General features: G+C 41.4%; 1 protein-coding gene across 1 annotated transcript in view; it reads left to right on the top strand.

The window, feature by feature from the left end:
* Nucleotides 1–22,225, top strand: part of ARHGAP32 (Rho GTPase activating protein 32) — a 404,315-nt gene that overhangs the window by 207,563 nt on the left and 174,527 nt on the right. The gene's annotated exons all lie outside the window — the stretch shown is intronic.

The following is a 22,225-nucleotide window of genomic DNA, read 5'->3' as shown; positions in this document are numbered from 1 at the left end:
GCACAGAACTTAAATTTTTACGCACAGGTTATTTAATAATGAGGGTGTTTCTTTTTCGTGTGTGTGTGTACATATGTATGTGTGAGAATAAGCATTTGTGCGCCTATTAATGTAGAGTAGTATATGTTGTAAGAATAGATTTGAATTCAGGTTTCCCTGTTCTGTTCACATGACCCTAGACTCGGGTCTTATATTCCAGCAGCTCTGCCCTCCTTAAGGCAGAATACAACAAGGTCAGGTTGAGTTCCAGTCGGTTTGCGATGCCGGTTTACCTTCCTCTGTGAATCTGTAGTTCTCTCCAGGCAGAACCCCCCTTTATTGAGTTGTACCCGAGACTTGTCCTGGACCAAGAAACACTATCAGAGACTCATAAATGGTACAAGCTTTGTCCTCTGTCTTCAGAGACAGAAAGCATCATTAACGCCTTCAGCATGTGCCAGCCAGAGAAGCAGCCTTATAGCTGGAGGAGGGTAGAATCCCCAGGCCACAACCCTTTGACATCTAAACCATTTTCTTTCATTTAGGGTAATTTGTATAATGGCTTACCTTAAGAGTTGTGGTTCTGTTTATGTGCGTCTTCTGAGCCATCGCTGTGGAATGTTCTGACTGCTAAGGAGTGTTGTGACAGCAGTCGAGTCCCATGTGGGATTTGATTTCTCAAAGGCAGCTGCTGTCAGGTCACAGGGTTGTCCCAGTATCGTTGGTTAGAGGGAGAAGGTGAAACAGCCTTGCAGGAGATGACTTGTATAAAAATAAGTCAACAACGTTCAGGATTTATTGTTGTTATTAGCACCTTTAGGCCTCCACTGAGTTCAGAGCCCCATTGTGCAAGACACTATATATGCAGACAGTAGACCTAACAGTCTAAACAGAAAAAACAGGCAATGAGTTGGAGAGGATACAGGCAAGAGGTGAAGTGACTTGCCCATGGTTACAGTGGCAAATCAACGATAGAACCCATAACTTCTGAATTCCATATCAGTACCCTCTCCTCTCGACCATACCCACTCTCCATACTATAAGATGATGCCATCTCCATTCTCATTGGTCAGTAGGAAATGTACCAACAGGAGCAGGATCCAGTCCTTGTACTGCATTGTAGTTCTGGAAAAGTGTGGCTAACTTTGCATTCCTACCTGTGCCTCCTTTTATTTTTTCAGAAGTGACCCTATTAATCTTTTAGTTATTATAAAAAAGGTTTTATAATGGAGTAGCTGCTAAATACATCTCTCTCCCTCTATAGATTTATATTTTACTGCATTGTGCATTCCTCCGAGAATTTTCTTTCGCTTTTGTCATTCAGAGATAGTGAGTATCATAGAATCATAGAATATCAGGGTTGGAAGGGACCTCAGGAGGTCATCTAGTCCAACCCCCTGCTCAAAAGCAGGAGCCATACCCAATTAAATCATCCCAGCCAGGGCTTTGTCAAGCCTGACCTTAAAAACTTCTAAGGAAGGAGATTCCACCACCTCCCTAGGTACTCCCTGAGTACTTAGTCTTCACAATGCATAATGCATGTACTTGCGTGAAATTGCATCCTGTTGCATATTATTTTTGCTTAAAATATTTTGAAGACAATTGATGGAATTGCATTTGTGGTTGAAGTATATATTGACTTTTTCTAATGCTGCAGGCTCAGTTACAAGTCTGATGGCAGGGAGATGCCATCACAGTGTGAAGTCAGATTGATGTGTTCGTACAAATTTTCTTCACATTGTTCTTCAAATGAATCTGAATCCTGATCTGGGGTAAAATTTTCCAAAATGAGACTTAGGGCTTATCTACATGTGGAATTTAGAAAAGTTAATCTGAATTCACTAAAGGTGTGAATTGAAAGTGGATTGGATAAACAGAATTAAATCTCTGTGTGGATGCTTTGATTTAGAATTAAAGTGGCCTTAATTTTGTTTACTTTAATTCACTTTGGAAGTGAATTGAGCTAAATTGATTTGAGGTCACTTTAATTATGAATCAAAATGCCCAGAAAGGGACTAAATGCAGTTTAACTAATCCACTTTAAATTCAAACCTTTAGTTGATTTGGGTGAACTTTTCTGAGTATCCTTGTGTAGCCGTGTCCTTAGGCTCCTAAGTGCCTACATTATTTTTGAAAATGGGACTTTGGATCCCATAATGTGAAAACTTGTGAAAACTTGTGAAAATTTCCCCCCTAGGTTCTTATTTAGAAAACAGTTAAGCACATGCATAACTTAACAGTGGGACTACTCATATGCTTAATGTTAAGCATGTGGTTCAATGCTTCGCTGAATTGGGGCCCTAATTACCTGCCCTATTCCTCTAATTCCCAGTTTCTGCTGAACAGTGACTGCTAGTCAAGTCAAGTTGTGCAGTGATTTTGTAATGTGAGCAAAAACACACTCAGGCACAGGTTGAGATTCATTGCTCTTGTGAACTAAACCACATTTGAGCCCAGGTCTCTAGCTATGAAAGATTAGGGGCATTATGATGCTTCCTTGGTAGCAGAAGACTGAGTATTAAAAGGCCAAAGAAGAAAAACAAATTAAAACCGTTAGTACAGCATGAATATAGTTCCCTGCGGTAGAGAATAGCATTGGATAGGGCTCACGTATCTTAAGTGGTGCATTTGTGCTAATAAATTGAACTAGACAAGACAATAAGAGTAGGCTGGAACGACATACTTTTAAATGATAGTTTGACACCTAATAGCAAATTACTAACTTTAATCTGAAGGGGTAGTGGGTGTAATTCCCTTTGAAGAACTATTCACTCTTAAAAATTTGCATAATAGACAGGCAGTATTTTATGGCGACATCAGTAATTATATAAAGGGGTCTAATAACAGTTTGGCCAGCTTTCAAATTGATTTTTAATGTTTATGTCATCTGTGATAGGGGTTTGGTGGAGCAATGGGACTTGACAGCTTGAAAATTCACTTCCAGAAACTCGCTCCTCGATCAGTCTCATGAAATGGGTGAAAATGGATTTGTTCTCTTTTTACCATAGTGCTGGATTAACCAAACCATGCTCATTTCTGCATGATTTTCCTGTTAAGGGAGACCCAGGAGTGATCTATCTGGGGTGTTGAATGTCAGTGATGAGGTGCTTGGGTAGAGCTGTATCTGGCAATAGTGCTAAACATTGATTGCCTGGGTGGTGCTGGTCAGCATTAAAGAACTGCATGTGGTACTGGATATATCTACTGGGTTTCAGGGATTTAGACGTTCAGCCCCCAATGAAATTAATGGGTGTTGGATGCTGCAGTATCCAAGGAAATTTTTCTAAATCATGGCCTGAAAAGGGTTTTTAAAAACTTTTCTTGCTACTTTCCATGGAACACAAACCAAGTGAAATTTATTATACAAATGATGACGAATTCTTCTGAGGACTGAGTCACTAGAGGGCAGTAGAGCTGACGGTTCATGTAGTCAGTAAATCCAAACAAGGTGCCAGAACTTATTGTTACTGAAGAACAAGCTGCATCAGTTTATTATAAAGTGTTACACAATCCATAAACCCATTTATTATTTATATGTCCAGCCAGTGCCCCAGCTCAGAGAGTTCTATGACCCCAAGAATCTGGTTGCTGGATGAGTTGCCTTACCATAGTACTGATAGACCAGGTCCCATTGTGCTAACACAGTACAAACACACCAGCTCTGTTCTGTCATTGTGGCCTGATAGCTTTTACATGTGGTTTATTTAAGCACATTCCTCTGTGGCTGGATTATCATGTTGTGTCCCAAAGGCTGCATGGATTAATGGACTGAGCACAGCCCTGGGTCCCAGAAACTTTTGAGTTCTAATCCTGATTCGATTACTTGCTTACTTTGGCTTCGAGAATGTTAATTTAACCTCTCTCTGCCTCAGTTTCCCCATGTATAAATAGGGATAACACTTCCCTACCTCACGAGGATGTACTGAAGCTTAATTTATTAAGGTTTGTACAGAGCTTTGAAAACATAAAGTACGATACGAATGTTAACTATTGTCATCTTACCAATCCACTGAAGAACAGAAGGTTCCATTAGTCAGCAGTAAATGAATAAAGAGCCTCTGAAGCATTGCCTTGCTTACTAACATTTATATTTTTTTCCGCATTGAAGCTGTGCAGCAAATGCATATTCAGTCTTGATTTGAGGCACTGAAATGAATGGTGGAAAAATACTTTCTCAAAGACTTGCGCTTTCATTAAAAAAAAACCCACAAATCTTTCTGCAAGATTGCTGTAAGGAAAATGTTAGCTCACCAGGCAACTAATGGAATTTATTGGTGCACCCAGTTGGGATCAAAACTTTCGTAATGGGATGTGCTTTGTTGATCTCAACATTGTAAAGAATTTACTGGTATATTGAGGAAATAAATTATATTTAGTATTGCATGTATCCTTCAGGTTTGCATCATTGAATTTTTAATTATATGCTGAAAGGTCAGGCTCTGCATGATAAATTTTTTAAAATCTAACAATGGGTGAGCTTTCACAAGTCTGACTGGTTTTGGTATGGGGAGGAGGGAAGATATATGTAATGCAGCCCTGTCTGCAGAACATACCTTCTACACCAAATGTTATTATGCGGCAGTCAGAATGTGGTGACTCAGTGTCATTAGACTGGACTGTCATCTTCCCCCTCCCCTGCTTAGCTCCTTTTCCCTTTCCATCCTTCTTGTTCTCTGTCTGGTAATTGTGATGTGGGGCCTTGCACATGGTCCACAGTCCCTCACAATTCAGTGGATGTCACATGGTGAAAAGACTAGCAGGTCTCCTAGCCAACACTGTTTATAGTATTAGACAGGCAGTTGTGGAAAACACTGAGCCGTGAGTCAGAAGACCTGTGTATTATTCCTAGCTCTTCCACTGACTGACTGTGTGACCTTGGGCAAATCATTTAGAACCCGTCAAGCAAAACGCTTTAGTGTACACTCATTTTTAAAGGTACACCAGTAGAAGAACGTTTAGGGGGTGGCCATTTTCAAGAGCTGACTTAACCAAAATTGCCCTGTCACTTACCCTGTTCACAACCACTCCACTTTCCCGCATCATTTTATCTAAAACTGTACCAACTCCACTTCTCCAAAAAAGCACCTGAAGTCCATTTCTAAAAGTGACTTCGGACTCATTGACCCCGGGTAAAACCTAAGGCTTGACTACACACAGAACTGTACAGTTTTAAACAATTAATACTGTAGTGCGGCATAGTCCTTCTAAGGTGGATGCAGGAATACTAGAGGAAAGGTAAGTCTATCAATATAGTATATTCTCGTAAGGCAGGGAGAGGCAGAGATAATGGGCACTGGAGGTAGCTTTAATTCTTTTAGAAATAAAATTCAAGTTTATTCTTGATTTTTCATACTCTTTGGTTGAGTGTGCATTAGAACTGCAATATGAACAGCTGAGGAGCATAATGGTTAGCTGGTCACATTTTTTGTTCTTTCCAGAGTCCAGTGGGATGGAATAAAGGGTTATGATCATTCTTTTTCCTCAGGCACCCTATCATTTGACAGATTACCCCTTCAGGCCATGTGTTCTGTGTGAATATTTATGTACCAGCACACTGACTGACTGACTAAAACCCCAAAAGGGATAGCTGTCTGAGGAGGACCGGATTGCTGCGCATGGAAGGTCCACTCTCTGTCATCCATCAACCCCTGGCATTGCAAGTGGTATGAGTGTATTATAAGTGTATGATCAGGGGTAGAGGAAGTACTTGAACTCAGAATCACTTCCGCCGGTCTAGGCAGCAGCTGCTAGGAATCCCTATTATATGTTGAGCAGATTTGCTGCAGAATGCCTTCAGCAAGCTGAGACTTTGCAGCCAAGAAGACACACCATGTTTCTGCTGTGGCTGTAGTTGGAGCCTGTAAGCGTATTTTCCTGGTGTGTCTTAGGAAGCAGACCCTTGTAGAGATCAGCTTGGTTCTCTTTGTGCCTTTCATGAGCAAAGCCTGTTGTTAAGGGGTTTTCTTTGTTTTTTGTTTTTAAATAATGTTCAAGGGGGGAAAAAAGCTTATAACTATTTATTTATTTGTTATCTGAGGGGGAAAAAATCTCCAAAGAGCCTGTGAAAGATTCAAAAAGAAGCACAAATGTTAGGCTTGAAATTCCCTGTTAACCTTACAAGCACAAAACAGCCTCTCTCTTCCTTCCCTTCCATAAAGAGAAAAGGGGATATGCACAGTAGAAATCACTCAAACAACCATAATTCTGCCCTATATCATTGCCCACAGGAGACAGTAAGCCTGGGAATTTGGTTTAGGTTTTAAAAAAATGTTTGAGAGGCTGAGAAGCAAGAATCCCTGTTGAGTTTGCAAGCTGTGCACGGGTGAGTCCTGATACAGTACTTACCAGCCTGCCTTCCAACTGCAAACGGGATTTCCTCTCCCCAGACTAGATACCACCTTGCCTCTCATCTTCTCTCTGGTGCTCTACTCTGTTTCTTCCAGACCAGAGTCTCCTGTCCCTTCCACATGCTTTCTTCCCTTCTCAGTCACCCCCAGTGGAGGCCATTGGAGACTTTGCAAGGTCTTCTTTGACAGCCTAGGAAATGAAGAACAGCAGAGCTCATACTGAATGTGGAAGTGCTTCTAATAACTAAGTAATTCTGCCAGTGACTCTCCCAAAATTGGCACCAGCTCTTGCCAACATCAACAGATTTTTTTTTTTTAATGGATTTCTAGGCCAGGCTTTTGATGCCAAAAAAATTAGGAAAATATTCAAGTAGTAAGTTCACCTCAGGTTGTGGATCCTTGTATTTCCCACATGACTTATGCAATTTGCCACAAACACCTCAGAAAAAGTCTATGCGGGAGTAAGATCACACCTGTGAAATTTCAGCCAGATTGGTTTTCTTCCAGCAAATTGGGGAAAAATCAAACTCGAACTTATGAAGGAAGGGTAATTTAAATCTGTGCAATGGTTGATGTTTCTCCATAATACAATAAAATTGTTGATCGTACCTGTACTTACTGTTCTGGGGAGCAATGCAAATTGACATGTTAGGATCTTCGTCCCTCTCTAGCGGTTTTCCCCATAAGAGGTTCACAGAATCTCTAACTTCTGGAAGAGTTAGTCCTTTAGGTCAAGCCACAGTAGTTCATACTTCTAACTGAAGATATTAGGTTCAAATGCTGCTGAAGGCCCAAATGGAGCTGGATAGGTTAACATTTTTTATATAGCCTTTTACAATTATATCCTTCCACCAGAAGGAGACAATCAAGTCCCTTCTGTTGTTGTGCATGTGTAAATCATATTGCTAGAAATAGGGTTAAATGGAATATGTGGGTCAGATTCTCCAGTGGGGTGGAGCTGACCTCACTGTTGTACTGGAGTAATTCAGAGCAGAATATGTCCATCTTTAAAAGAAGTAGAGGGTATTTCTACTCTGCAGTTAAAGATATAGTACTGAAGTGTATATGAATGACCAATTATATTCTGTTCTGGGTTTTCTTTTGAAACCTGAGTATGTTTCCAGCTGCCTAGCCTTCTCTCTAAATGTACTGTATACAGCACCTCCTCCCAAACTGACAGATCCTGGAACCAAAGTGCTGCAAAACCTGTTTTTCTTTCTCTTTGTAAAAGAGGAATGCAGTTTTCACCAATACTAAATTGAATGTTGTATGTTGCTATTGAATTATCTCTCATAGGAGTGGTTCTCTCTGTTACCTTCACTTGGGATTCAGTACCTATATCTGATCCCAAATATCCCCTTCACTTTTGCCCAAGTTATCTTTAAGTTTAAATTGAATCATGATGCAGTGTAACCCACTAAAATTGATCACAAGTGAACAAGGAAACTTTAGCTATTGATTCATATGACCATTATTCTTCCATCTCTTGCCATGAATAGGGTAAGATCATCGGCTAAATACTACACATCATGAGCCTAAGTGGCTAGGTTTTTGATGTGCATCTGAATGTTCCCAGAGGATCAGAAGGTGATTTCAAACAGAGTTTGGGCCCACCTTTAATAAATACCTGTATTTCTGATGCCCATGTTCCTGTTACACTTGGTTTGGGTACTTGCAGTTGGTGGTGGCTGAGTATAACAAATATTTAGAAACAGACATTTCTTGGAAAAATACTGCCAGACTTATTAAGCATGCCAGACTTTTTTTTGTAAGATGTTTTATAGGCATATTTAAGACATCTAATCTTTCTTCCAAGTATTTGTATTAGGGCTGTCGATTAATCGCAGTTAACTCGTGATTAACTCAAAAAATTAATCGTGATTCAAAAAAATTAATCGCGATTAATCGCAGTTTTAATTGCACTGTTAAACAATAGAATACCAATTGAAATTTATAAGACATTGGATTTTTTCTACATTTTCATGTGTATTGTGTTCTATTTTATAACTGAAATCAAAGTGTATATTTCTGATTATAAATATTTGCACTGTAAAAATGATAAACAAAAGAAATAGTATTTTTCAGATCACCTCATACAAGTACAGTAGTGCAGTCTCTGTCCTGAAAATGCAACTTACAAGTGTAGATTTTTTTTCTGGTTACATAACTGCACTCAAAACCAAAACAATGTAAAACTTCAGAGCCTACAAGTCCACTCAGTCCTACTTCTTTTTCAGCCAATCACTAAGAGACAAACAAGTTTGTTTACATTTGCAGGAGATAATGCTGCCCTCTTCTTATTTACAATGTTACCTGAAATTGAGAACAGGCATTTGCTTGGCACATTTTGTAGCTGGCATTGCAAGGTATTTACCTGCCAGATATGCTAAACAGAAGTCTTAAAAGAGCAACACTCTGATGTGGAAACTGAAAATGAACATGCATCGGTCTGTACTGCTTTGGATTGTTATCGAGCAGAACCAGTCATCTGCACGGACCCATGTCCCCTGGAATGGTGGTTGAAGCATGAAGGGACATATGAATGGTTAGTGCATCTGACACGTAAGTATCTTGCAATGCTGGCTACAACAGTGCCATGCGAACGCCTTTTCTCACTTTCAGGAAACAAGACATGGGCAGTATTATCTCCCGCAAGTGTAAACAAACTTGTTCGTTTGAGCGATTGGCTGAACAAGAAAGAGGACTGAGTGGACTTGCAGCCTCTAAAATTTTACATTGTTTTATTTTTGAATGCAGTTTTTTTGGTACATAATTCTACATTTGTAAGTTCAACTTTTATGATAAAGCACTTGCACTACAGTACTTTTATTAGGTGAATTGAAAAATGCTGCTTTTTTTTTACAGTGCAAATACTTGTAATCAAAAATAAATATAAGGTATTCTGTGTTGTAATTGAAATCAATATATTTGAAAATGTAGAAAACATCCAAAAATATTTAAATAAATGGTATCCTATGAATGTTTAACAGTGTGATTAATTGCGATAAATTTTTTAAATTGCTTGACAGCCATAATTTGTATCAGGGGAGAATTGATCCCATGCTTGTTTCCTAAATCTGGGACACTTTGGTGAATCTTGTACCTTTCATTAATTGACTTAATTTGAATCTGCTGTACATGGGTGTGCTCCTGCTTTCATTGATAACATAGAAAATGCTATGCATGCAAAGAGCTGGGTGAAATTTTTCAAACTTGGGTGCCTAAAATTTAGGATCTAAATCCATGTATTGGGCCCTGGATGCTTCAGATGTGCAGAACACCTACAACTCAGATTGGTGTCAGTGGAATCTGAGTGCTTCGTATCTCTTTGCAAATTAGGTCATTTTTATTTAGGTGCCTAACTTTTGGAAGCCAAGGTTGAAAAATTTGGCCTGTAACATGTGTACAACTTCTTTTCTTTGACCACCGAAGGTATGTGGAACTCACTTGAGCAGTTCTGGTTTTTTTCAGCATGCAGTGGCTATTCAATGACCTGAGTAAATCTTGAGAACAGCTAATGATGGAACTAGCCCAGCGATTAACTTTGGCAATGACCTACAATATTTGCCATCATCATAAATCATCGTTAGTGGCATGTCACAGAAATAAATAAATATATAAAAAGTTTTAATTAGCAACTGGAGCATAGAAGTGTTGGAAAATTGTTCTTCGCTAAAGGTTAATGACCTGGAAAAACAGAAAAATGTATAATTAAAATATATTTAAAAAATATTTATAAAAAACCCACATACGCCAGAAAAGTAATCCTTATTTCATAATGTTACATAGTATGAGAGGCAATTAAACTTTTACATTTTTATAAACAATAAGTCACTCTGTTAAGAAGAACATTAAAAATACATTGAGTGACACTTTTAAAAATATGCCAAGGTGATATGTTTTTAATGTCTAACAAACTTTCTATAGATGTGATCCCTGGCTTTTATAGAAGCAGGTAATATTTTTATTCTCCAGTGGAGGTTTGACATGCTGGTGGATGTATTAGCTGTTAACTCAAACATCATTTGGAACATTTGCATTGTGTGTTTACTTTACCTGCTTGCATAAAAGACAGTTTATTTAGTAGTTCTTATGTTCCAGAAATTCTGGTTTTAATGACACAGTTGGCAGCTGAGGGGCCAGCCAGTTAATGCTGCTCTTGATTAGCTTTAGATTTTCAGTGGTTTGTAGGTACCTTATAGTACACTTCTTGCTCAAGAAATCTGGATAACAAATCGCCTAATTCTGCAGATTTTGTTCATATGAGTAACTGCATTGACTTCATTGGGACTACTTGCTGGGGTAAGAGTTATTCATGTAAATAAGGATTACCAGATTGGGTCCATAGGCTGGAACTCTGGGGAAATTATTGACTAGCTTTCGCAGTATGATCTACTTTCTAGGTTGTTTTCACTTTTAAAAGGCAGCAGTTTTCCCCCACTCAACAATGTCCTAATCCATTTTCTCAGATGTGTCAATCAAACATTGGATTGTGGTGTCATTGTACAAACTGGGGAGAGGGAGGGCCTTTTGAATACCAAGAAGAGAGCTGCTCTTTGTGCACACATCTTGATAATCTGCACCATACAGCAAGAAAATGCAGAGAAAGAGTCACATGAGGCTGAAAGGCCGTATTTATATATTGTACATTAAAATGTTTGCAGGTATGCCATGGGTAGGGCCCCACCAAATACACGGCCATGAAAAACAGGTCACGGACCGTGAAATCTGGTTTCCCCCTGTGAAATCTCGTCTTTTGTATGCTTTTACCCTATACTATACATATATATTATATATTATACAATACCATACCATGCCACCCTTTACTTCTGCACTGCTGCCTTCAGAGCTGGGTGGCCGGAGAGCGGCGGCTGCTGACTGAGGGCTCAGCTCCGCTGTCAGCAGCGCAGAAGTAAGGGTGCCAATACCTTACCATGCCATCCTTACGTCTGCGCTGCTGCAGGCGGGGCTCTGCCATCAGAGTGGGCTCCTGGCCAGCAGCCGCCGCTCTCCGGCCACCCAGCTCTGAAGGTAACAACCCACCAGCAGCAGCGCACAAGTCAGGGTAGCAGTACTGCAACTCCCCTTACAATAACCTTGCGACGTCCCCCTCCCCCACACGCTCCTTTTTGAGTCAGGACCCCTATAATTGTAACACCATGAAATTTCAGATTTAAAGGACCGTGAAATTGACCAAAATGGACCGTGAATTTGGTAGGGCAGTAGCCATGGGGGAATCTCTCTCCATGGCACAGCTATGAATGGCTGTCTTGACAGCTTCACGTGTCAGAGAGGTTGTTAGAAGATCTTCAGAGTTGAGCTCTTAGAGATAAGGCAGTGGACAGAACTTCTCAGGGTTCCTGGGTGTTGATATATGGGTTTTTGATTTGGGCCCTTTTCTAGATTTAAAATGAAACGCGCCCATGACCATGGAGCTATATGCTGGAAGTGTTCTTGCAAGTCTGCAGACTTTGATGTTTTCTTTGTTTTAAATCTGATCTGCTTTGTTCCCTGATGTGGCAGTGTGCATAGGATGCGAAGGCTCCTGTTTCCGGATTGTTCCTGCATGAAGGCTGTGACCTTAAAAGCCTAAGGGACTTAAGTATTGAGAGGCAGCTTTGATCTCTGTTATAGATTCCACAAGTATCAATTATCGCTCTCCCTTGCTCACTCTTACTTCTCCTTTTACTCCTGGCCATTATGCCATCAAGTACTTAAAATTCAGGTTGTCTTCGTGGCGCTAGAGACATTTGAAGCTGAACGCTCCCATTACACACTGTCTGGAAGTACAGTTTAGCAACACATTCAGGACTTGTCTCTGTGGCTCATATTGATGCAATATTTAAACTGAAATGTGTGATGCTACCTCTGCAGGACTCTCCATCTTCAAGCTTTACTCTGCTAAAGCATTGCTCTTCTCTAATTTCTAACTGCACTAAAGCCCACATAACACATCCCTTGCTCCTGATGAGCAAGCTTCTTGGGGTTTTTTCCTCTCCTCCTTCACCCAATTAACAGAACTTTAATAAACAGCTAATGGCCTATCAGTGTGGCATACATGTTTTCAGCACACAAGATCTGCCATCTCACCACATTGACAGACTTGACGGTTCCCTTGAAAGTTCTTCAGTTCCCCAGATGACTTTTACGGAAAGCTGATTTGGATAGGTTGAGTAAGAGCCTGAATTTGATGTGGTCAGGGACTGAGGTTAACATGCGTACCTTCTGAAAAGTACCAAAGGGTTTCTATTGATTCTCAGTGGTAAGGACATAGGGTTTTTTAAGCCTCATTCAAAGACTCCAGCAACAGAGTAACCCTCTGCATCACCATACTGAGGTGATGCCAGTAATACTTCAAAAGGAAGAATGTTACCTAATGAATCACCAACCAACCACAGGAGTAAAGAGCTATTGAAATAAAAATACAAAATGGCATATGCTTCAAAATCTATATGTTCATAATCCATGTGCCTGCCTTAAAATTAACTTTATTGGGTGAATGATAACGCTTATTCATGTGGTTATAAAGTAGATGATCTATCAGAAAACCACATTTTCAGGCAGTCTTTATGGTCTTGTCTTGCCAGTTTGTGTTTAGACATTAATAAAATTCCTTCCAACTTGCTGTTACATTCACTACATCTGCATAGCTGTTGTGTGGGGCTTTAATACTGCCTTTTTTATTGCAAATATTAAACTTCAAAGGGGTCAAACTTTTACAAGCTGACTTAAAAATGATTGTGGGCTAAGTTCTTATTTACCAAATTTCAGTTTGGAGTGATTTTTTTTTTCTTTTTAAACCTTAGTTTTACAGTTTGAGGTCTGATTCCCTGAAAATAGGACTTTATATTGGACGTGCTAGCACAAAAGTAATATATTGTCGATGTGGTGATCCCAGTAATAACTAATTACCGGAACAGCTTGAGGAGCAAGCATGAGGGAGCGGAAGCCTGGAGGTCAGAAAGGTTTAGGTAAGAGAGCTGTGAGTTTCAACACGATGGGGCGCTCTGATAAGGTAGCAATGGGGACCATAGGATTACTTGGATGGGGGGGGGGAGCAGGAGGGAAGAGGAGTGCAGGTTGCAGCAGAATCTCCTTCATGAGCTGCCTGCTGTCTATCTTGTTTTGTGGTTTGAGGTTGGATTTAATATTACAGGTTTTTGACCAGTTTATAGTGACCCCTGGTGCTACTGTACTCACTTTGAATTATTAATGTATATGCATTTTCACCATATTGTTAGAGCTGTAACTAATGCTTCGAATACGCCCCATACTAGTTTTTGTCTGTCCCTTGGTTTTTACTTCTCCTGGTGTGGAGTCTTTGCATCCTGTTTTGAGCTCTTGCGAAACCCCTTCCCCTGTATACTCTGAGTCAGCAGCCATGTGGCTACTTTCCTCTTAATTCCAGTTTAGCGGGACTGAATGGAGCTTCCTTTAGCACCCGTTGGGTGCAGTTCTTTAATCAGACAGAGATGGTTTCTGCAGGTCAGGACAAAGCATTCCCTCTTCCCTGAGCATGCTGCTTCTACATCTCCAAACTCTGGGAGTTTAGAAACCAGGACTGGAAATCAAAATAAAAGTTCTTAAGCCAGCAGGCTAGTTCTTTTTTTCTTGTTTACGACTGAATGAGTGATATGCTGCCACTCTCTTCCCCACGGAGGCAGGTAGAGTGTAGCTGCACTGGCAGGAATGTGTTTGTTTCTCTAGGTATTTACACTGCATCTATCACTGTGATTTTGAGTGCCTTCCATGTTTAAAGGTGACCTGGAAAGTAGAAAAAAAATGGGTTTGTATCCTGTTTTGCTCTTTCTGCTTGTTTTTATGTAAGAAATTCCGGTCTTGTTCAACTTGGAACTCCATATTGCAGGAGGCAAGAGGCTGAATACTGAGCACTTGAGAGATGAGGAGATTTTTGATCAGGCTATTTAGAACTCTTTTCTTTTTATTCGCCCCCTTTTAACTGAAACATCTAAGAAACGTTTGGCAGAAATGACATCTTTGTTAAAGACTCAGCACCCCAACCCCTCCACTTAAGCGGTGAAAGAGCTCTTCAACTAGATCTGAGGCACCCAACTCCTCCAGTAAAACCCTGGAAGGGTCAGGCTTGATGCTCCTGATATTTTGAAGCTTCAAAAAAAAAAAAAGGGGGGGGGGCAGAAAAATAAAACCTAACCTCTAAAAACAACAACAGAAAGAGCCGATCCTTCTTAGTGAATCAAAAAAGAAAAAAAGGGCAGAAAAATATTTTTCAGGTCATCTTTAAAGAATAAAATATCTTTATTTTTTCCACCTTATTGTTCCATAATCTGAGTCCCTGGCAGATGTTAATCAGATGGCTTAATGTGCTCAGATATCGTGGTAATGAGCATGATATAAGAACCTGCGTTGACTAGAACAGAATAGAAGACTTGAGTCTCAACTTAGCATCTGTGGGAGAGACCCAGTCTGGTAACTTTAAAGCATGTGTCCCAAGGTGATTTTTTCCCCACCTGATTTCTAGTCATTTTTCTAAAGCTACATGATTGCGAGCAGCCGGGGCACCCACAGCTCCCAGCCACTGCTGCCAGTGGCTTCAGAGGGACACCGGAGCTGCTCAGTGGCTGCGGGCGGAGAGGCCCCCCCTGCAGCTCCCTTGCCGTCATGAGCAGTTGGCTACCCCACACCTCCCAGCCACTGGCAACAGCAGAGGGACCCTGGAGCTGATCGGCAGCGGGGGGGGGACGGAGGAGGCCCCTGCAGCTCCCCAGACTCTGAAGCTGGCAGGGACACCCCTCCCCCTGTCCCAGCTCCCAGCCTGGCAGGGTGGTGGGGGACCCCTCCCATCCACTGAGCAATGGGGTCCCTGCAGCTCCCAGGCGCTGCAGGGGGTGGGGGGGAAGTAGGGTGCTAGATCCTCCCTCCCCTTTTTGTTAGGGATGTTTTTAGTAAAAGTCAGGGACAGGTTACGGCTTCCGTGACTTTTTGTTTATGGCCCATGACCTGTCCCTGACTTTTACTAAAAATATCCATGATAAAATCGTAGCCTTACTCATGAGTAAGTCATATAGAAACTCTTATTAACAGGGATATTGTTAAATTAAAATCAGGTCCCTTCGTGCGTCATTCTTTTTATAATGGGGGGGGAGTCCTTTCTTCTCCAAAATGATGCCATGTCCTTCACGGCCTGCTGTGCTGCTGGAAATTCACCATGAGAACTGTGATATTTTTAAGATTAATTATCCATAATTCCAGTTCTAGTCCAGAGAGACCAAAAAATAATAGCGGCTTCTAATTAAGGCTGGTTTTGAAGCCTGCTAATTAGTAGCCTACCTAACTGTATCCTAAGCCTTACCACCTGTGGATGTGATCTTGTCAAATGTCAGAGGTGAAGTAGGGTTGGACTTGGTCAGTACTTGAATTGGGTACCACAGGGTCTGATGCTGTTAATTTCCATAGGTGATGATCTTCCCTCTAGTTAATGCTCAACCAATGCCCGAGCATGTTGCAGCTGGACGTAATGGCCAAGGTTTTCAAAAGTGTGCAGTGGTTTGGATTGCGGATTGCCAACTTGAGACACCTTAAGGAGGTCCGATTTTCAGAAAGTGTGGAGCAGCCACCCTCTGAAGATCAGGCCATTGTAAGGTATCTCAAGTTGGGCCCTCAAAATCACTGGTCACTTTTGGAAATCTTGGCCAGTTTCTTTTGAACAGATGATATAAATCAGAGACCCCAATCAGTGTGTTAGTTGAAGATCCTCAACCCGACTCTCGTTTACGTTAAGGCTCCTTTACAGTAAATTACGTTACCCATCCTAAACTGGTTAGCGTTGATGTGAGTTGTTAGAAAGCTTTTGTGAAATGCCACAGATGTGGCTGCCTTTTGCGGGTAAGTGAAGTGATTCCTGTATACAGTGAAATTAGATATCTCAAAGGTATATGAAAGTGGTGTTTTTGCCCTTTCTTGCTTCTCTCTGATGTATGTGAAAGGTGGTGTTTTGGAGTGTTTTAATTCTTATGTGAAATCTCAAGTTTTGCTGAAGGACTCATTAGAGGTCTCAGATGTGGATTGTGAGCCTTCTCATCCCATACTTGAAGGGGCAGTAATGCTGAATCTTTAACAATGACATTCTTCCTCCCAAGTTATTCTCAACCGTGTTTGTTAACTCCCTCCCCCCAAAAATGTTTTAAACAATCTGAATAAATCTCACTTTCCTCTCCCAATCAGGTTTCACTTCTGTGGAGTTTGTCATAAAGATGCTATTTCTTCAGGCATCCAAAGATCTGAATATCTATGGTGATTTAAAATAAAGAGAGAGAGAAGGAAAATATATATATTTTTAAACAGAGCACACACACACACCTTTAACAGCCTTCTTTACACACCATAAAGTACCAAAAAGGGATCAATCCAGGCAAATTTTTATTTTTTCTCTGTAGCTCATTTTTAAACAACCATCTAAAGGGATGAGCCAAATCTTGTTGGCTGGCGCAGTTGTGTTTTTACTAAAAAAAAAATTGAATAAAATTCTGGAAACCTGGGGGATACTTCAAAGTAGCTGCTTAAGATGTGGTGGGGGAAGGGCTGGTATAGGTGGTCCTCAGTGAAGGATTCACGCTGTGTGTAGCTTGTGAATTGCTTGGAGCACATTCAGGATGAAACAGCTTCTGTCAGCATAAGTTATTGTAGTAATAGTATTCTAAACTCCGCTGTCAACAAAACATGCCTTTGAATTCAACACATTACGGCTGTAGCAGTAGACTTCATATAATGCTTACACTGTGTCTTCTGTATGCTCACTCTCTGAAGTACAACAGTCATAAATTGGCTTAAGAGACTTCTATAATATTGGAATACACACAGGTCAGTGGCTGAATATAGTCAGGTCTACACATAGGCGTGTAGTTCTTTTATGTCTGCCACACAGATGGATGTACATTTGTGTATGCTTTCCGGCTGAGATTTACAAAGCACCTGAAATTAGTGGGAAATGGCCATCCACGTCCCCTAGATGGCTTTGAAAATCTCAGCCTGTACAAGTGGTACATAAATAGGCTTGGCAGAATTTGATGTTTATTTTTAGGCATTTTTTTCTATTTTTATGAGTTAATTTTGCACAACCATGAAAAATTATCAGGTTTAAACATTTTTATTTTTTTTATTTTAAATTTCACAGCTACGGGAAATTATGGGAGGGGTTCAGACAACAGGGGGATCAGACAATAGTTATTCAGTGACAGTAGACATTGAGATTAAAAAAGGTAAGCTTTATGACTGTTAAAACACACATCGTCAAGATCATGTGCAGTGTAAACAGCCTTAAATCAGACTCAAATAAGTCCTCAAGCAGCATTTTTCTCCACGGCAGTACTGTTATTTATTTGTTGTTATGGTAACATCTGTGCCCCTGGTCAAGGCTCAGGCCGACCTTTGTGCTAGGAGCTGCACATATTTATAACTAAAAGGCAGTCCCTGTCTCAAAGAACTTGCAGTTTAGTTAGGATGCATGTCACATGCAAGGCTATGAGCTGGGAGAAAAGTATAAGAGAATGTGATCATGATTTAGATGTGGTTTGTGTCTGAGCTTCATTTTACCTGCATGGAGAAGAATTGGGCAAAATTCAGCACTGTGAAACCAGTGTAAATTCAGAGTAATTCCATTGACTTCAGTGATGTATCTCGAGATTTACACTGTTATAACCGAGAGCAGAGTCTGGTCTGCTGTGTGCCTTACAAGATATCCATCCATCCACACACAAACATTTTACGTATGTAAGTTTAATCACTTTGGAAATATCAGGATGTAGAGCATTCAGTTTTTACTCAAGACGTACTCCCACTGACTTCAATGGAAGAGCCAGTGTGACATATTACAAAGATTCTTATGTGTGCTACATAGGGGCAGGAATATACCAAAAACCCTTTTTTGTAGAAAGCTCGATTCTGCAATACCTTGACACTGCTTGTGTAAAACCTATAAGACCAAGACTTACATATTCACCCTGACCTTTATGTTGTAATACAAAGTCCTCTTTCCCTGCACTGCCTAGTACCTTAATGAAGTGACATCTCTAAACATTAAAGATGAAGAAGAAAAGATTGGAACTGAATATTTTATTCTTCCGCCTTTGAGTGTCTTAGTGGAATTTCCAAGAGCAAAAATCAAAACAGAGCTTATGATCAGACCATAACCTTTTATAACCACAGGTCGTCCTTTTTGTAGCTGTTTAAATTCTTGCTTTGAAGCCAGATATTTATGGGTTTGACACTTAGATTAAAGAGAATGGGTCAGATGGATGCTTGCTTTTGGAAGATGGTTTATCAGTTGACTATTTCCACACATAATCCAATATATTATGCTTTTTCCTTGGCAAAGTTTCCTTAATACTGCGATTTCTTAGGGTTTTCCTTTTTCCAGCATGTCCTTTACTGTGTCTCATACAGAATGAAAAAAAACTTCTTTTTTTTGCTGTTTATAGCTGCAAAACTGTTTATTTCCCCCCCCCCCCTTGAATTTCAGAGTATATACAGTATAGTGTTTTCGCCACATGAGATAAATAGTTTGTGTCAAGGCAAGTAATGGGGTGACGTGTGCATGCCCTTGTTTGCTAGGGATTACAATGTCATGATTTCTTGTTGGCATTTGTGTCTGAGTATGTAATGTGTATTTACATAAACCCATGGAAAAACACCCATGTTAACCAAGTGTTTATGCTCTCCAGTGACAGGAAATGTCAAAGTTTAGGTCTCATGACCCCTAGTGCACCATGATACAGTCTGTATTTATATGATCACATGCTATTTCTCAAATAATGTAGTATCAGGCAGTTTTCTCTATTGCCCTTTGGATCCCTGCATTAGCAGGTCTGCAGCTGTCTACAGGGACCTAGCAGAGCTTCTCTCTCAGCCCCGTGTGCACCTAACAAAGTGCCATATTGTGGAGCCCTTGTTTGCCCAAGGCCAAGACTATAACAGGATTAAAAAAGGAACTAGATAAATTCATGGAGAATAGGTCCATCAATGGCTATTAGCCAGGATGGGCAGGGATGGTGTCCCTAGCCTCTGTTTGCCAGAAGCTGGGAATGGGCGACAGGATGGATCACTTGGCGATTACATGTTCTGTTCATTCCTTCTGGGGCACCTGGCATTAGCCACTGTTGGAAGACAGGATACTGGGCTAGATGGGCCTTTGGTCTGACCCAGTATAGCCATTCTTATGTTCTAGCAAGCGTTTACCCACACAGATAATCCAACTGAAGTCAGTGGGGTTGTTTGCATAATCAGAGTTCCCTGGGGGTGAGTGAAGGCTTCACATTCTGGTCCAAAGCCAAGAGGAGCCCTTCTTTTAACCCCTTTGTACCTTACAGAGGAGCTCTTTCTCAAACTTCAGTGTCCATGCCTAGACACAAGGCAATGCAGTTAGTTAATATTTAAGGGAATGCTTTGGAGTGCCCAGATATAGAGAGCTTAGTTCCAGTATTGACAATCCCATAGGCTCAAGAATCATGAGTCAGGCCTCTAAATAAATAAATAAACAATGAGATTAGTTTAAAAATCATGGGATTTTTTTTAAATTGCCTGCTGGTTTCCTTTGTGGTAGCAGTTCTCAAACTGGGACCCCAAGGTGGGTCGCGACCCTGTTTTAATGGGGTCACTAGGGCTGGCTTAGACTTGCCGGGGCCCGGGGCCAAAGCCCGAGGCCTTCAGCAGGGCTCAGGTTACAGGTTCAGCTTGGACAGGCTCGGGCTTTGGTCCCCACTCCTGCGGTGCTGGTCGTAATTTTTGTTGTCAGAAGTGGGTCACGGTGCAATGAAGTTCGAGAACCCCTGCCTTAGGGTAGTGTTTTTCAAACTGTGGGTCATGACCCAGTATGGGTCGGGGCATGTCAGGCACTGGGTCGCGGTGGCTCTGGTCAGCACTGCCGACTGGGTCGTTAAAAGTCCCGTTGGTGGTGCTGCCGAGCTAAGAACAGGCTAGTGCCTACCTTTTTTGACACTGCATTGTGCCCTGGAAGCAGCCAGCAGCAGGTCACGCTTCTAGGCAGGGGTGCCACGGGGCTCCATGCGCTGCCCTTGCCCTGAGCACCAGCTCCGCACACTGGTTCCCGGCCAATGGGAACTGGGGGTGGGGCGCGGGCGCGTGGGCAAGAGTTGCACAAAGCTGCTTGCGTGCCTCTGCTTAGGAACCGGACCTGCTGCTGGCCACTGCTGGGGTGCAGCGCGGTCTGCGGTGCCAGGACAGGTGGGAAGCCTGCTTCTGCACTCCAGCTGCGCCACTGACCAGAAGTCGCCAGAGGTAAGTCCACAGCCCAAGCCTCTGCCGCAGCCCTGAGCACCCCCGAAACGTGGAACCCCTTCCTGCACTCCAAACCCCTCATCCCTGGCCCCAGCCCAGAGCCCGCACCTCCAGCCCAGAGCCCTGACCCCCTCTGGAACCCCAGCCCTGAGCCCCCCCCAACCTGGAACCCCTTCCTGCACTCCAAACCCCTCATCCCTGCCCCAGCCCAGAGCCCCCTTCCACACCCTGAACCCCACAGCCTTCACCCCCGCATCCCAGCCCTCTGCCCCAGCCTGTAGCCTCTCCCACACCCCAAACCCCTCATCCTCAGCTCCTTTGGGTCACAGGCATCAAGTTTTCTTCAACTGAGTCCCCAGAAAAAAAGTTTGAAAATCACTGACTTAGGGTATCTTGTGTTATATTTTCAAGCTTTTCTTTGCAACCATGAGAGCTAGATTATAATTTTTTAATAAAAGCTGAGATTCTTGTAATCACATGACATGTAGAGCTGGGGCTCTAGAAAACTATCACATGCTGTGAGACTTGTGATAAGGATTGGCCCACATTGTATGTAAGGGCCATTCCATATTATGCCACCCGTACTCTCTCTGCTGGTTTCCAGTCTGGACCAAAGTATCAGACTTTCACAATTTAAGAACACAAGAAAGTTCAGTTCAAATGGAACATCTAGTTTTCAGCAAAGTCCTTTTTAATTTTTTTAACTGAGTTTCTTCCATGGGTTGGCTTAACCAACCCTGAAGACAAGCAAATCACTCAACTCCGTGTCCAGTAGTGGCTTGGCTGTAATAGAACTCAGGATGCTCCATGGTACCAGGACTTTCAGCATCTCTGTCTTTTGTAATTTCCGAGACAAATTCTAGCATCAGCTGTAGCGGTATAAGTCCAGAGTGACCCTTTTAAAATCGATAGTTACTCCAAATTGGTATAAGTGCATCTGAGAACAGAACTTAGCCTTCACTCTCTTCCTTTCTCTCTTTCTCTCTCTCTTATTCCTTTTTTAAAAAACAATTACTGTGCAGCATTACCATAATTACTGTAAATGTGCTAATAGGCATAACTATAACCACACAGTGTATTCTGTAATAACGTCTTTTCATGTATTGAGGCTAATTTCTTCAAATGATAGAAGTGCTGTAAATGTCATTGGATGGGTTTTATCATAAATACACAAAGGCCTCACGAGAACATCTAATTGCATTGTGTAACTATGTAATTATGACATCATGTAAAATCTCTTACAGAAATATAGCAGAGGGAGAAAAAGTGTGCAGCAACTGGGAGACTTTTCAACTGCCGTGTCAGCTGATTTGTCTTCATCCTAAAACTAGCATAAATGTCTAACTTGCATTGTAAACGAACACTTGATTTTTAAGATATAAGCGGCTTGCTCTTCAGAGGTACTAAATCCCCCAATTCCGGTTACAGTCAACAGGAACTGAATGTTGTTGGGACTGGAGCTCGTAAAAATGAGCGGTGCTTTCTGCAGCAAATTTTAATTCTTCCATGGAAATTCAAATACCGAAATATTTTTGTTTTTGTTTTGTTTTGTTTTATTTCAGAAATAAATAAAAATTTTCCATAGAAAGCAGACACGTGTTATGGAAAAAAAAATGGTTTTCTTGGAA

This window comes from Lepidochelys olivacea (genome assembly GCF_965140295.1).
Source record: "Lepidochelys olivacea isolate rLepOli2 genome assembly, chromosome: 22".
Taxonomy (NCBI): Eukaryota; Metazoa; Chordata; order Testudines; family Cheloniidae; genus Lepidochelys; species Lepidochelys olivacea.
This window is presented reverse-complemented; position numbering and strand designations above follow the sequence as displayed.